The sequence below is a fragment of the Monodelphis domestica genome, chromosome 6 (genome assembly GCF_027887165.1).
Source record: "Monodelphis domestica isolate mMonDom1 chromosome 6, mMonDom1.pri, whole genome shotgun sequence".
In the NCBI taxonomy this organism is placed as follows: Eukaryota; Metazoa; Chordata; class Mammalia; order Didelphimorphia; family Didelphidae; genus Monodelphis; species Monodelphis domestica.
Genome location: NC_077232.1, coordinates 163,683,304 through 163,698,727, shown reverse-complemented (window position 1 = coordinate 163,698,727; position 15,424 = coordinate 163,683,304).

Here is a 15,424-nt window from a genome sequence, read left to right as displayed (position 1 = left end):
AGGCCAAAACGAGGAATAATTTCTTTTAAAAGTATCTTTGCAACAAAATCTGCTGTGGCTCGGGTCGTAGGAAATGCTTCCGGCCATCTGGTTAGTTGATCTACAATTACTAGACAAAATTTATAACGTCCAGCCTTTGGCATTGTTATGAAATCTATCTGTAGATGTTCAAAAGGTGTGTAAGCCAGAGGACGTCCCCCAAAGGCTTTTCCACGATATGCATGTTGGTTATATGCCTGGCAAATAGGGCAGGCTGAACATACTTTAGAGGCTACAGTAGTTATACCAGGGGCTATCCATACTCTCTTGACAGAGTCCACGATGCCCTGGGTGCCAAAATGACCATTTTTATGAATAGATTGGCAAATTTGGTTATAGAAACTTCTAGGGAGCAGGGGTTTTCCTTCAGATGACACCCATACTCCATTAATTTGTTTTGCTTTAAATTTTTGTTTCCATTTTTCCACTTCCTTTTCATTATAGGAGAGTGATAAATTTAAATTATCAGTGGTTGTTAATGTTAAAATTAATCCAGGTCCTTCTATGGCTGCTAGTTTTGCAGCGGCATCTGCTCGGTCATTTCCTCTAGAGACAGGGTCAGAGCCACCTGTATGGGCAGAGCAATGAACTACAGCTAGGGCTTTAGGCAGTTTGAGAGCAGAAAGAACTTCATTAATAATTTCTGCATTAGCTATGGATTTTCCAGCTGAGGTTAAAAATCCTCTTTGGAGCCATAGCATCCCGACTGAGTGACAAATGCCGAAAGCATATCTAGAATCTGTATAAATTGTTGCCTTTTTATCCTTGGCAATTATACAAGCTTGTTTTAGAGCTATGAGTTCTGCTCCTTGAGCGCTAATGTTAGAAGGTAGTGAAGCTGACCATTCAGTGGCAAATTCTGAGACTACGGCAGCTCCAGTGTAACGTATGCCATCCCTCATAAAAGAGGAACCATCGGTAAATAAAATCAGATCTGCATTGTCTAAGGGAGTGTCCAAGAGATTATCTCGAGGCTTTTCTGCCATGGACACTAATGTTTCACAGTTATGTAGTGGTTCTCCTGAAGTGGGTAAATCTGGAAGCAAGGTGGCAGGGTTAAGAGTTGAACAGCGTTTCAAGGTAATATTTTCACTATTTAATAAGGTTATTTCATACCTTGTAATTCTCTGATCCGAGAATGCCTGTGTTCTATGTTTTACCAATAATGCTTCAATCTCATGTGGGCACATTATTGTTAATGGACATCCCAATACTAAATCAACGGTTTTTGTTACTAGTAAGGCTGTAGCAGCTACTCCTCTAAGGCATGGTGGTGCTCCTGCTGCTACTGGGTCTAGTTGGGCAGAATAATAAGCAATTGGGCGCTGAGAAGGTCCCAAAGTCTGAGTTAACACACCAGAGGCTACTCCTCTTCGCTCATGCACATATAAAGTAAATGGCTTGTTGTAATCTGGGATGCCTAGAGCAGGGGCAGACATGATAGCCTTTTTCAGATCTGTTAGAGCTGACAAGTGTTCAGGCTCTAATTTGAGGGGTTCAGGAACCGAATCCTTTGTTAATGCTATAAGGGGTTTAGTGATTTCCCCATAGCAAGGAATCCATTGTCTACAAAACCCTGTTGCTCCTAAAATTGCTCTCAGCTGTTTCTTAGTGGTAGGAGCACTCAATTTTTGAATGTTCTCAATTCGTTTTGGAGAAATATAACGAGCACCCGCAGTCAAGATGAATCCCAAATATTCTACTTTTTGGAGACACCATTGAACTTTATCCTTAGAGATTTTATGTCCTCTTTTGTGCAATTCCAAAAGAAGGTGTTTGCTATCTTCTTGACATGTTTCTGCATCTGTTGAAGCCAAGAGTAGATCATCTACATATTTGATTAATTTGCTATTTTTAAATGTTATATTGTCTGTGTCTTGGCTCAAAATTTGCTCAAATAAGCTCGGACTTTCGACATAACCCTGTGGCAGCCGACACCAGGTATATTGTGAGCCCTTCCAGGTGAAAGCAAAAATATGCCTGGAGTTTTCATGTATTGGTATGGAAAAGAAAGCTGAACACAAATCTACTACTGTAAAGTATGTAGCTGTGCTAGGAATAGATGAAATAATAGTATGTATGTTAGAAACTACGGAGTGTCTCTTTATAACGTGATTATTCACTGCCCTTAGATCCTGTACGAATCTATAGATGTGTTTGCCATCGGGTCCTTTTTTTGGTTTTTTAATTGGCAGGATGGGCGTGTTGTATTCAGATTTGCAAGGGATTATTATTCCCTGTTCTATTAATGAGTTAATAACTGGTGTAATACCCTCAATTGCCTCCTTTGAGAGGGGATACTGAGGGATAGAAGGAGGTGGGCTAGATTTAGTTTTTATCTGCACAGGAACAGCAGATTTAAGTAAGCCTACATCAGAAGAAGATGTGGCCCAAAGAGACTCTGGTATATCTTTAGGTATTTCAAAAATGGAAGGTTCTTTTGCCTCCTGGTTTTCCGAGAGAAGTACAGGGAGTAATTTTAAAGATTCCTCTGGTACTTCTAATGATAATGAGCCATCTGGGGAGCAGGTTATTGTGGCTCTGAGTTTGCATAGAAGGTCCCTCCCCAGCAAATTTAAAGGGGAGTCAGGCATCAAAAGGAAGGAGTGTTGTACCTCTAGGGGTCCTACAGACACCATTCTAGGAGGAAGTCTTTTAACTCTTTGGGTTATTCCTGATACTCCCATTACATTCTCTGAGCCAATAGAATAACATTGTAAATCAGGTGTTCTCTTTAATACAGACCAGGAAGCTCCGGTGTCTAATAGACAATCATAATAAGTGTTACCCACTTTTAAGGTAACATGGGGTTCATTAGTATGGGGAGGGCAGTGGATAGGGACAACGGGTAGTAGGACATCAGGGTCTGGGAAATCAAAGGTTGTATCCTCTGATTCCTGTGCCCCAGCCCCCCCCGGGCACCATCATTGTGTTTGGGATATTCCTTGGGCACCCCCCTGAAGGGCACCTCTCTGAGGGTCATTAGTACCTCGAGTAATTTTTGGACGAGCGCCATTTCTCATATATTGTTGAGTATTATCATTAAAATTTTCTTCAATTTGAGCATTGTCATTAAATTCCCAATTCCTATTTCTATAATTCTGGTTTCTAAAGTTCTTATTTCTATATTCATTATAGTTATTTCCATAGTCATTATTATAATTTCTAGAATTTTGGTTTCTATAACCATTATCATAATTTCTATAGTTATTATTTCTAAAACCATTATTAAACTGTGTATTCCTTCCAAACATCTTAAGAAAGGTTCTACATTCCATCATTTTGTGGCCCTTCTTCTCACAGAAGTGGCAAGTAATGGATTGATAATTGGATTTCTGGAGAGGGGCAATTGTCGTTGGTTCATTATCATGCCCACTTTCTAATTTAGTTATCCTATCTATTACACATCTCATTTTTTTCTTCATTTCCTCCATGTCATCATTATTCTCTTTCTCCTTTTCTTCGTTTCCCTTAAAAACATATATAGCTGTTTTTCGCAATTCTTCAAGGTCCATATCTGACCATCTTGGGCATTGTGTTTTAAAATAATTTTTAATTACTTTGCATGAATTATTTACAAAGATTCTTCTAACTTGTCTTAAACTATTCTCTTTATTTAAGTCCCAATCTAAGTATCTGTCCCCAAACTCGATAATTCTGTCCATAAATCTGGAGGGTGTTTCGTTTTCCTTTTGCTTAATTTTTTCCAGTTCCATCCACTTATCTGTACTGTCCGCACATTCCTTCATGGCCGTGAGGATGGCCTCTCTACAACGGTATAGTTGTAGATAGTCCTCAGGATTATTATAGTCCCATTCGGGATCCTGAGATGGCCAATGTGCTGCATTACGCCCCCGGGTTTTGTTGACATGAGCAATTATTTTATTTTTTTCACGTTCACTTAAAAAAGCCTGTAGTAAGCTCTCAACGTCCTTGTAAGACGGATTATATTGAAAAAATATGTCTCCCATCTTTTTTGTTACTAGAAAAGGATCTTGTTCATATGTGGGGATATTTCGTGTAAATTCATTTATTTCTTGGGGAGTAAACGGTATCCTATGTCTTAAAGTCACCACATCCCCATTTCGTCCTATTTCAGGTACTTCTCTTAGAGGAAACAGGCCTCTAGTTGAATTTTGCACCTGTGGGTCAGTTTGACAAGGACAGGTTTCTCTAGGAGGACAAGATCTCCCTTGCATTGGAATTTGGTTTTCTGTAGGAGAAGGAACATGAGAAGCTGGGATTGCAGGGGAAGGGTTTTGGGGATTAAATTCAGACAAGATTTGCACTGCACGAGAGAAGCAGTCTGTTAACTGGGCTATAGGGAAGGTGTTTTCCATCTCTATTTCAGGGAAGGAAATTTCCTCATTCAAAGGTTCAGAAACAGGTCTGTTTCTGGTAGAGTGGGTGTTTGCCCATTGATCCTGTAAGAAACATTTTAGATCTTCTAATTGGGCTTGCATTTTATCCTCAATTTTTCCTATTTTATCTTCCATATCTCCCATTTTATCCTCAATATTTCCTATTTTATTCTCAATATTTCCTATTTTATCCTCAAGTTTTTCTATTTTATTCTCAATATTTCCTATTTTATCCTCAATTTTTTCTATTGTATCCTCAATTTTTTCTATTGTATCCTCAATTTTTTCTATTTTATCCTCAATATTTTCTATTTTATCCTCAATATTTTCTATTTTATCCTCATTTTTTTCTATTTTATCCTCAACATTTTCTATTTTATCCTCAATATTTTCTATTTTATCCTCATTTTGTTTTATTTTATCCTCATTTTGTTTTATTTTATCCTCATTTTGTTTTATTTTATCCTCATTTTGTTTTATTTTATCCTCAATATTTTTTATTTTTTCATCTCTAAATATAGTATTGAGGAGTACAAAAATGACAGTACCTATTAATATAAAAATTTGGAGGTATCCTTCATTCCTCAATGCCCCTACTTCTTCAGCTGCCATATAATTGTCAAAGAATGTAGTACTCATTTTTATATGTATATTTTGTAATTTCACAAAACACGTGGGGAGCAGGGCAAAGCAACAAACTTTCCACAGGGTTTTTTTTTTTTTTTAATCCAGGAAGTTGTTCCTTAAGGGAAAGGATATTTAGAAACAGTTCTTCCAGCCAGGACTTTAGAGTCCTGTTGCTGAGATTTAAAAACAGCTGTTTTCTGTCTATCAGAGTCACACAGCTGGGAAGTATCTGAGGTCCGATTTGAACCCAGGACCTTCTGCCTCTAGGGCTGGCTCTCAATCCGCTGAGCTACCCAGCTGTCCCTTAAGATTACAGGGAAGAAAAAGAAAAAACTGCTGATACCAATTTAACTTAAGGAGAAAAGAGAAAAAGTTTTTTATACTCACGTGTTCTAGCAGCTGTGTCTTTAAGCCAAGTTTTTTTTTTTTTTTTTAAAAAAAAAGGACTAAGTGGTGAAACAGTATAGTAAAAAGGCAAGGAAAAAGTTTTATTGAGAGGATTCTTTAGACTCCCGTGTGGTCAGCCACAATGTTACAAGGGAATCAGTTTAAAAGACTGATATATATTAATTTAAGGTCGCCAAGGAATCAGCTATGTAATTCCTAAATGAAAAACTCAAGTCAGCCGTCAGCCTTTTTTGGAGTTTAATTACAATAGGAGCAAGAAAGGAATTAGAGATATATATAGAGAGAGAGAAAGGGGAGAGAAGGGAATAGGGCTTAAATACCCCTTCTGTTTAGGCTGGGCCAAAAGGCCCAAGCCCTTAGATAGCTGGGGCAAAGAAAAGAGATCAGTCCCTATTACTCACGTGTCAAAAATGGAGAAACAGTCTCAGAGGCCCCCACCTTCAGCTTCCTTCAGAGCAAGCTTCCTCAGAGCCCAGGAACAACCCCGACCAAAAACTCAATCCTCTTCAGTCTCCAGACCCTCCTATCTTTAAGGACACCATCCAAGTTGCCTCCCCTCAGTCCTCACATCTACCAATCACTCTTCATCAATTTCCCTGTCAATGGAGGCTCTCGCTTAACCCAGGACCGCCCAGAGGTTTCTGGCTTTTTGCACATGTCTGTTGAAGGTCATATTTTCCAATGATTAAATCTATACTCCTTTGCTACAGCCCTTTCTAAATCCTGTTAACTTGAGTATGGTAGAGATTGGAATAATTAAATTTTGATCTAGGCTGCAGCCCTTACTCAATCCTATTAGGACTGAATAGGGTGGAGATTTATTCCAAGTATCTCCATTGTATCAATTCTAAATCAATCAAGACTCAAAGAAATTCCTGTTCTATGCTTAAGCATAGGTCAAAGTCCTTTCCATTGTTCAGCAAAGGGTTTCTGTCCTAAAGTAATCTTAAGAAGGGAAGAGAAGGAACCTCCCATGCCAATGGAGTTCCCATTCCAATAGACTATCAGTAAGAAATTTTTCAAGTATGAAATATCCCAATGGTGAAATTTTCAACAATTATAAGTCTAAGGAAATTTGAGGTTTACACTCGGCAACATTGGGAGCTCTGGGTGACATTTTGGTGTGTATGGGGGTTCTTGTTCTGTAGTGTGGATTAGGTGAGGCGTCTTCCCTGAGTGACCTTGGTGAGTGGCAAGGCTGCTGATTCCTTCTTTCCTTGACCTCCTGAAAAGGCACTATCCTCTGAGGATGCCCCTCATCTTGTAAGAGACCTCGTGGTGGCTGGAAGCCGAGCTATATTTAATCTTCTGAGAAGTCCCCTTGGCTGAGGTCTCTGAACTTCCCTTGGCTTAGACTAGGTCAGTGAAATCTTATACCCTTTCCTCTCTCTCTTCTTCTTAATTTCTTCCTTCTATTGTAATTGAACCTCCATAAAAATCCCAAACTGACTTGAGGCATTTATTAGGATTGAATTTAAATCCCTGGCAACCATTAATATAATATATTCAGTCAACAACCCTAATTTTACCCTTAATATGTGAAAGAAACATTATGAGCCAAGATATGGGCACAGAAATATGACATTTTCAATTATCAAATAATGACTTATATGCTTCTTTGACATTAAAGTTAAGAAATACTGGGGAGTAAGATATAAGAAGATTAGAAGGGAGTGAAGGATAGAGTTTATGAAGGACTTTGAAAGACAACAGGGGATCCTATGTGTAAATCCTAAATATGATGGTAACCCATTGAAGTTTATTGAAGTGGGTTATTAAAATCGTCTGCTGATGCATTTATTTACCTAGTCTCTTACCACTCTAATCCATCCACCAAAGTAATTTTTCTAAAACACAAGCCCAATCATGTCACTTTGGTGGATGGATTAGAGTGGTAAGAGACTAGGTAAATAAATGCATTAACAGACTATTTTAATAGTCCATTGATAAGTATTTATGTCAATGTAGTAATATCAGATGAAAAGGGACATATCTGAATGATTTTAAGGTGAAATCAAAAGATCTTGGCAGCAGATTGGCTATAGTGAAAGGATAATTTAGGGTCATGACCTAATCTAAATTTAATTTTTGGTTGCCAGGGGATATCCCAAATAAAAATGCCCAAGTAAGTTTGGAAATATATGGTGGTTTATTCAATATATAAGGAAGAAATCAAGGAGAAGAGAGAGAGGGAGAGGGCATAGGATTTCTCCCACCTGGTCTGTGCCAGGGGGAGTTCAAAATCCTTTACCACAAGGTTTTTGAAGAAGATTAGAGCCTTCTAAGTGGATAGTGTTTGGAAGGTAAAAGAGACAGAATCAGGCTAAACTCTGAGAAATCTCAGAGAAGACGCCTCGCTGAACTAGGTTACTAGGCTTCCTCCAGTATGGTATCAAGGAAAACTCACCACTAAAATTTGGACAATAGTAGCCACCAAGCCAAGATGCCGAAATGCTCAGCCAGCTGCCACCAGCCACCTCTCCTCCGTCCAAGAGACCCAAGAGAGGAAGTGACGCCAAATATATAGATGGTTTTACATCACTTCCCGTGTCTCACATGTACCAATGATATCTTGGGCTTGACTTAAGACAGCCCAGGGGTCTGTCAGTTGTTTCTGATTTGTCATTTGCTAGCACATGTCTGTCATAGGCCATCCTCCTAAATATTTAATCCTTCAGTATGGGTGTAGACATTCCTTATTTTGTTAGGCTAAATAGGGTGGAGTAATCTAAAGTTCATAATAGGGATGAGAAATATTAAGAAGTCAAGAATAACACTTAGAGTACAATTTAAAGGACCAAGAAGATATTTCTTTATATACTAAAAGTGAAGTTGGAGGGCAAGATTTAGGAAAGGTAATAATGAATTCTCATTAGGATATGTTGAGTTTAAGAAATCTCCTGTATATCTTATTTTGAATATCTTAAAGACAGTTTGAAATAGAATAGTGGAGAGAGTTTGGGCAAGAGAGAGAGAATTCAAAATGGTTAACATAGACATAATTATTAGATCCATTGAAGTTGAAGAGATGACCAATTAAAATAGTATAAATAGAGAAGAAAAGAGGACTATGGAAGAATCTTTTGGCACACCTAAGGTTATAGGGCATAATGTGATTGAGGATATAGCAAAAGAAAACTGAGGAGAGGCCAGATAGATAAAAGTAGAAGCAGGAGAAAGTGGTATCCCAAAAACATAGAAAGAGGAGGTTATCAAAGATAAAAGTCTAATCAATAGTGTCAAAAGCTACAGAGAAGTTGAGAATAAAAATTGAAAACAGGTCATTTGATTTGGTGATTAAAAGATCATTGGTAACTTTGGAAAGAGTAGTTTCACTGAAATGATGTTAGAAGCCAGATTATGAGTTTAAGAAGAAAGGGAAGGGAAAGAGGAGAGGCATTTATTATAGAGGGCCTTTCTTTGGAGGTTAGTCACAAAAAACAGAAGAGATATAAAATGACAACAGAAATGGAAGGATTTAGGTGAGAATTATTTGAAGATGTTTGGACATGTTTATAGGCAGTGGGGAGGACGCCAGTAGACATGTAGAGATTTTAAACAAGTGATATAATAGGGGTGACAGAAGAGACAATTTTTGGAGGATATCCAAAAGAATAGGATCACTAGAGCAAGTGGAGGTGTTAGCCATAGGAAGGAGTAAGGTCCATTTGTTATGTGAAACATGGATAAAGGAGGAGATATTCAAAGAAAGCATATAAAGAATATCAAATAAGGAAGAGGGGAAAAGAGGAAATTCAAGGCAAATGATCTTATTTTTTTCTGTGAAATATCAGGCAAAATTCTTATATATGGGGGGATAGTTAATGGAGAACAAGGGAGGTTTGAAGAGGGATGAAAAAGTTTGGAAGAGTAGAGAAAATGAGAGTAGAAAACTACATTAATGAGGGGAGTATAGTAAAATTGCCTAGCAGCAATAAAAGCCCATCTGAAGTTGAGTAACATATAGTTGGGGTGGACCCAGTCAGAAAATTAGCTGCGTGATTTTCTTCAATTTTGTTCAAAAGTGTATGAGTGAAGGCTTTTGATAATATGACTGATTCAAGACTGAAGATTGACAACACACAATTGGTGAAATGATAAGGGGCCTGGATATTTAAGAGAAAAGTATAGAATTGAATTTGTTCACCAAGGTTCAAGAGGGTGAAAAGAGAAGAGAGTTTCTAGTACAAGAGATATGACCTGGCATTCCCCAATTAATAAATGGTCAAGGGACATGAATAGGCAATTTTCAGATAAAGAACTCAAAACTATCAATAAGTACATGAAAAATTTTTCCAAATCTCTTATAATTAGAGAAATGCAAATCAAAATAACACTGAGGTAACACCTCACACCTGGCAGATTGGCTAATATGACAGCAAAGGAAGATAATGAATGTTGGAGGAAATGTGGCAAAATTGGGACATTAATGCATTGCTGATGAAGTTGTAAATTGATCCAACCATTCTGGATGGCAATTTGGAGATATGCCCAAAGGGCACTAAAACACTGCCTTTCTTTTGATTCAGCCATACAACTGATGGGTTTATACCCCAGGGAGATAATAAGGAAAAAGGTTTGTGCAAAAACTAGTTATAGCTGCACTTTTTGTGTTGGTAAAAAAATTGGAAAATGAGGGGATGCCCATCAGTTGGGGAATGGTTGAACAAATTGTGGTATATGTTGGTGATGGAATACTATTGTGCTCAAAGGAATAATAAAGGGGAGGAATTCCATGGGGACTGGAAAGACGTCCTGAAATTGATGCAGAGTGAGAGGAGCAGAACCAGGAAAACATTGTACACAGAGACTCATACACTGTGGTACAATCGAATGTAATAGACTTCTCTACTAGCAGCAATGCAAAGATCCAGTACAATTCTGAGGGACATATGAGAAAGAACACTATCCAAATCCAACAGAAGAACTGTGGGAGTAGAACTGTGGGAGTGAAACAGAGAAGAAAATCAACTGCTTGATCAAATGGGTTGATGGGGATATTATTAGGAATGTAGACTCTAAATGATCACCCTAATGCAAATATCAATAATATGGAAATAGGTCTTGATCAATGACACATGTAAAACCCAATGTATTGGCTATGGGTGGGAAGTGGGAAAGATCATGAATCATGTAACCATGGAAAATTTTTCTTAATTGATCAATTAAATAAAATTAAAAAGAGAGAGAAAGAGAGATGTGATCTGGGAGAAAAATAAAGTTGGTATGGATAAAGAGTGGAGTTTGATAAGAGAAGTCAGAGGGAGAGGTGGAAGTCCATTATTTCAAAATTATTAAACATGGAAGTGGTGCATTTATAGTTGATGGCAAGATAAGGGTATGACCATCTTTATAGCTGTGGTAGAGTGGAGAAGCAAGTCTTAGGAAGTTAGTAGGTTGCAGAACTTTGTGTTTAGGATATTTGAACAAGAGCTTGTATGTATATTGGTGTCTCCTAGTATGAAGGCATGAATTAGAGCAGAGAGTAAGATTATGAGCTTTAACTTAACTCATTAAGGATGGAAGGGGAGTAACCTATAGATCTGTAGAAAAGAGTTACAATAATTTTGATTGAGTGGTAAATGCAAATACTATGGATTTCAGAGGAGAAGTTACTGAGCGATGGAGGTAGAGGGAGAGAATTTGGATGTGACAATGGAAAACAAGGAGTAGTCCAACATCCCCATCTCAATCTGTGTGCCAAGGGAAATTAGTGAAGGTGCAGTCAGTACTAGAATGAGTGGCTGGGGAGGCTGTTTCATCAGTGGAAAGTCAAGCTTCAGTAATTCCTAGAAGATGGAAAGTATAGGACAGAAAAAAAAATAAGATGAAGGGAAATTTGTTACCTATAGAACAGATCTTCTGGAAGGCATAGTGGAAGGGGTAGGTGACATTTGATTGGAACGTTGAAGTAGAAGAATTGAGTGATTTTTGAATAAGGAATTGGCTGTCAAGAGATGAGGATCTGGATTTACTTGATGACCCGCAGGGGTTCAGAATGATGGGGAGATTTAAGTTATGACTGTTCATGAATTGAATGGAAGGGATCACTTCTCTTCCCAAAGGAGATGGGAAATCAGTTTGGAAATGTGTAGCACAAAATGGAGGGTATATAATGATATGGTTGACTTTATTTTACTACTCTGCTTCCTTCTGTAGTCCAGAGATTAGGGAAGAAATGGCACAGCAGGAGAGGGGAACTTAAAATTCCACAACAGAAGAATGAAGTCCTCCTCTCTATCAACTTTCCTTTTTCATTTCCTTTAAAGGGTAGGTATGGCAGAATATGAAAAACCTGAGTTCAAAGGGAAGATTGTCTCTCTTGATGAGGAGACTAGCAAGAGGAGATGGGAGCTATCTTGTGTTGGCACAGAATTCAATTGGCCCAGCCTGACCTCTTACCACCTTACCTCAGGGGCCAGTGGGACCAGTGCATCAGGAAATGGAAAGTGCCTTGGGAAATCTTTGGTGAAATGAGAAGTCATACATTTTGCTTTTACTAAGCACCTACTACATGAAAGGCATTGTATTTGGAACTAGAGATATAAAGACAGGAAAAAAAGAAAAATAACTGGCCACAATAAGTTTATATTATCTGTGAAATGGAAAGTATTGAGAAGATAAGAGATATTAGCTGAACATATCTATGTAGAACCCATGCCTTCAAAATATTAGAAAATAATGCTCAATTATTACAATGAATTAATTTACCGAACTCATGATATATATATATATATATATATATGCCTTGGTAAGTTGGTTTGAGACTTTCTTAACATTTTCTGACATTTTGTATGTTTCAGGTAAGCACATCAGATTTTCAAAATGTTACCTATGAAATCCTTTGGTCATTTTAGAACACTAAATATCTCCCTATGAAATAGAGAAATGGGGGGAAATGGCTTCTATGTAAAATAATTTTACAGTTAATTTAAGATACATATTCCAAAAGTAGTAGTGCAAATTTTAGTGTTAATAAATTATTTTAAAATTTTATTAAATGATTATTAAAGCTTAAAATTGCACTAAGACTTTTGGAACATGCAGTAGATGGTATAGTTGTTCTTTGTGATTAAATTCTTAGTAGCAGTGGTTTTGTGGATTGAATGTAGTATTGGACTTGGAATCAGGAGTTTCTGACTTAAAATGTTTACCCTGTGACCCTATAGGTGTCATGAATAGAATGGTTAGACTATATTTTCAAGCTCATTTGTACTTCTAAATATATATACTCATGAGTTTTGATCACATGAATGAAAGAATCCCATTTTCATTTTTTAGTCTATTGCCTACTTTATAGTACTCTTTCCAATCTCTTCTGAAATTTCTGGAAAGTAGTAAAAATAAGGGGAACCGTTTCAGGATTTTTTATTTTCTAAGAATATTATGAATTAGAATTTTTAATAATAATTCAGGTCCATTTTTGTCAGAAAACTTGTATGATTTGGTCTCAAAGTTGTTTTGATATTTAAAAAAGTCACTGGTTTGTTTTAATATCTTAAATTGAGTGATTTTTAAACTCTTAGGTGTCACTAAATTATCAAGAAAAATCCATTTTTACCATTGATTTTCTAAAAAATCCTAGCTGCTTCATTCAACTCACTGAGGAGTATAGAGGATGCTAAAATTCCAATGGCATAGCATCCAAATTTCTAAAGGAAAGCCTAGTGGAGCTCAAGGATGAAATAGATAGAAAAACTATACTAGTGGGAGACCTGAACCTTCCTCTATCAGAACTAGATAAATCCAACCAAAAATAAATAATAAAGAAATAAGAGAAGTGAATGAAATCTGAGAAAAATTAGAGTTGGTAGATATGTGGAGAAAAATAAATAGGGGCAAAAAGGAATACACCTTATTTTCAGAAGCACAGGGTACATTCACAAATATTGACCATGTACTAGGGCATAAAAACATCACAAACAAGTGCAAAAAAGCAGAAATACTAAATGAAACCTCAGACCACAATACAATGAAAATAATAGTTAATAAGGGTATAGGGAGAGGCAAATCAAAAATTAATTGGAAATTAAAGAATATGATTCTCCAAAATTGGCTAGTTAAAGAACAAGTCATAGAAACAATTAATATAATTTCATTGAAGAAAATGACAATGAAGAGACATCCTTTCAAAATCTATGGGATGCAGCTAAAAAAGTACTTAGGTGGAAATTTATCTCCTTGAGTTCATATATTAATAAATTAAAGAGGGCAGAGGTCAATGAATTGGGCATGCAAATTAAAAAATTAGAAAGTGAAAAATTAAAAATCCCCACATGAAAACTAAATTAGAGATCCTAAAAATTAAAGGAGAAATTAATAAAATTGAAAGGAAAAAAACTATTAAATTAATAAACAAGACCAGAAGCTGATACATTAAAAAACAAATAAAATAGGCAAAGTACAGATCAGTCTAATAAAAAAAGGAAAGAAGAACACCAAATTGACACAGTATCCAAAATGAAAATGGAGACCTCACCTCGAATGAAGAGGAAATTAAGGCAATATGGAAATAAATATGGCAATATAGGTGATATGAATGAATATTTACAAAAATATAAATTGCCTAGATTAGCAGGAGAAGAAATGGAGTATTTAAATAACCCCATATCAGAAAAAGAAATTGAACAAGTCATCAAAAAACTCCCTAAGAAAAAATCCCCAGGACCTGATGCATTGACAATTGAATTCTATCAAACATTCAAAGAACAACTAATTCCAATACTTACCAAACTATTTGACATAATAAGCAAAGAAGGAGTTCTACCAAATTCCTTTTATGACACAAAAATGGTACTGATTCCAAAACCAGGCATATCAAAAACAGAGAAAGAAACTATAGACCAATCTCCTTAAGGGACATAGATGCAAAAAAACTTAAATAGAATACTAGCCAAAAGTCTCCAGCAAGTGATCATGGAGCTTATTTATACCAGGAATGCAAGGATGGTTCAGAATTAGGAAAACCATTCACATACTTGACCATATCAACAAGCAAACCAAAGAAATTTACATGATTATCTCAATAGTTGTAGAAAAAGCCTTTGACAAAATACAACACTCATTCCTATTGAAAAAACTAGAAAGCATAGAAATAGATTGCCTTTTCTAAAAATAATAAACAGCATATATCTAAAACCATCAGCAAACATTATTTGCAATGGGAATAAATTAGAAGTCTTCCCAATAAGATCAGGAGTGAAACAAGGATGCCCATTATCACCTCTATTATTTGACATTGTATTAGAAACACTAGCAGTAGCAATTAGAGAAGAAAAAGAAATTGAAGGCATTAAAATAGGCAAAGAGGAGACCAAGCTATCACTCTTTGCAGATGATATGATGATCTACTTAAGGAATCCTAGAGAATCAACTATAAAGCTAGTGGAAATAATCAACAACTTTAGCAAAGTTTCAAGATACAAAATAAACCCACATAAATCATCAGCATTTCTATATACTTCCAATGCCTCCCAGCAGCAAGTTAGAAAAAAGAAATCCCCTTTAAAATCACCACAGACAGTATAAAATACTTAGGAATCTATCTGCCAAGACAAACACAGGAACTATATGAACACAACTACAAAACACTCTCCACACAATTAAAACTAGATCTAAACAATTGGAAAAACATTAATTACTCATGGGTAAGATGAGCTAAAATAATAAAATGATAATCCTACCTAAACTAATTTACTTATTTGGGGCCATACCCATCAGTCTACCAATTTTTTTTTATAAAATTAGAAAAAAAACAATAACAAAGTTTATTTGGAAGAACAAAAGATTAAGAATATCAAGGTAAATACTGAAAAAAATGCGAAGGAAGGTGGCCTAGCAGTACCATATCTTAAACTGTACTATAAATCAGTGATCATCAAAACCATATGGTACTGGCTAAGAGACAGAAGGGAGGATCAGTGGAATAGACTTGGGGTAAGTGACCTCAGTAAGACAGTCTATGATAAACACAATGATCCCAGCATTTG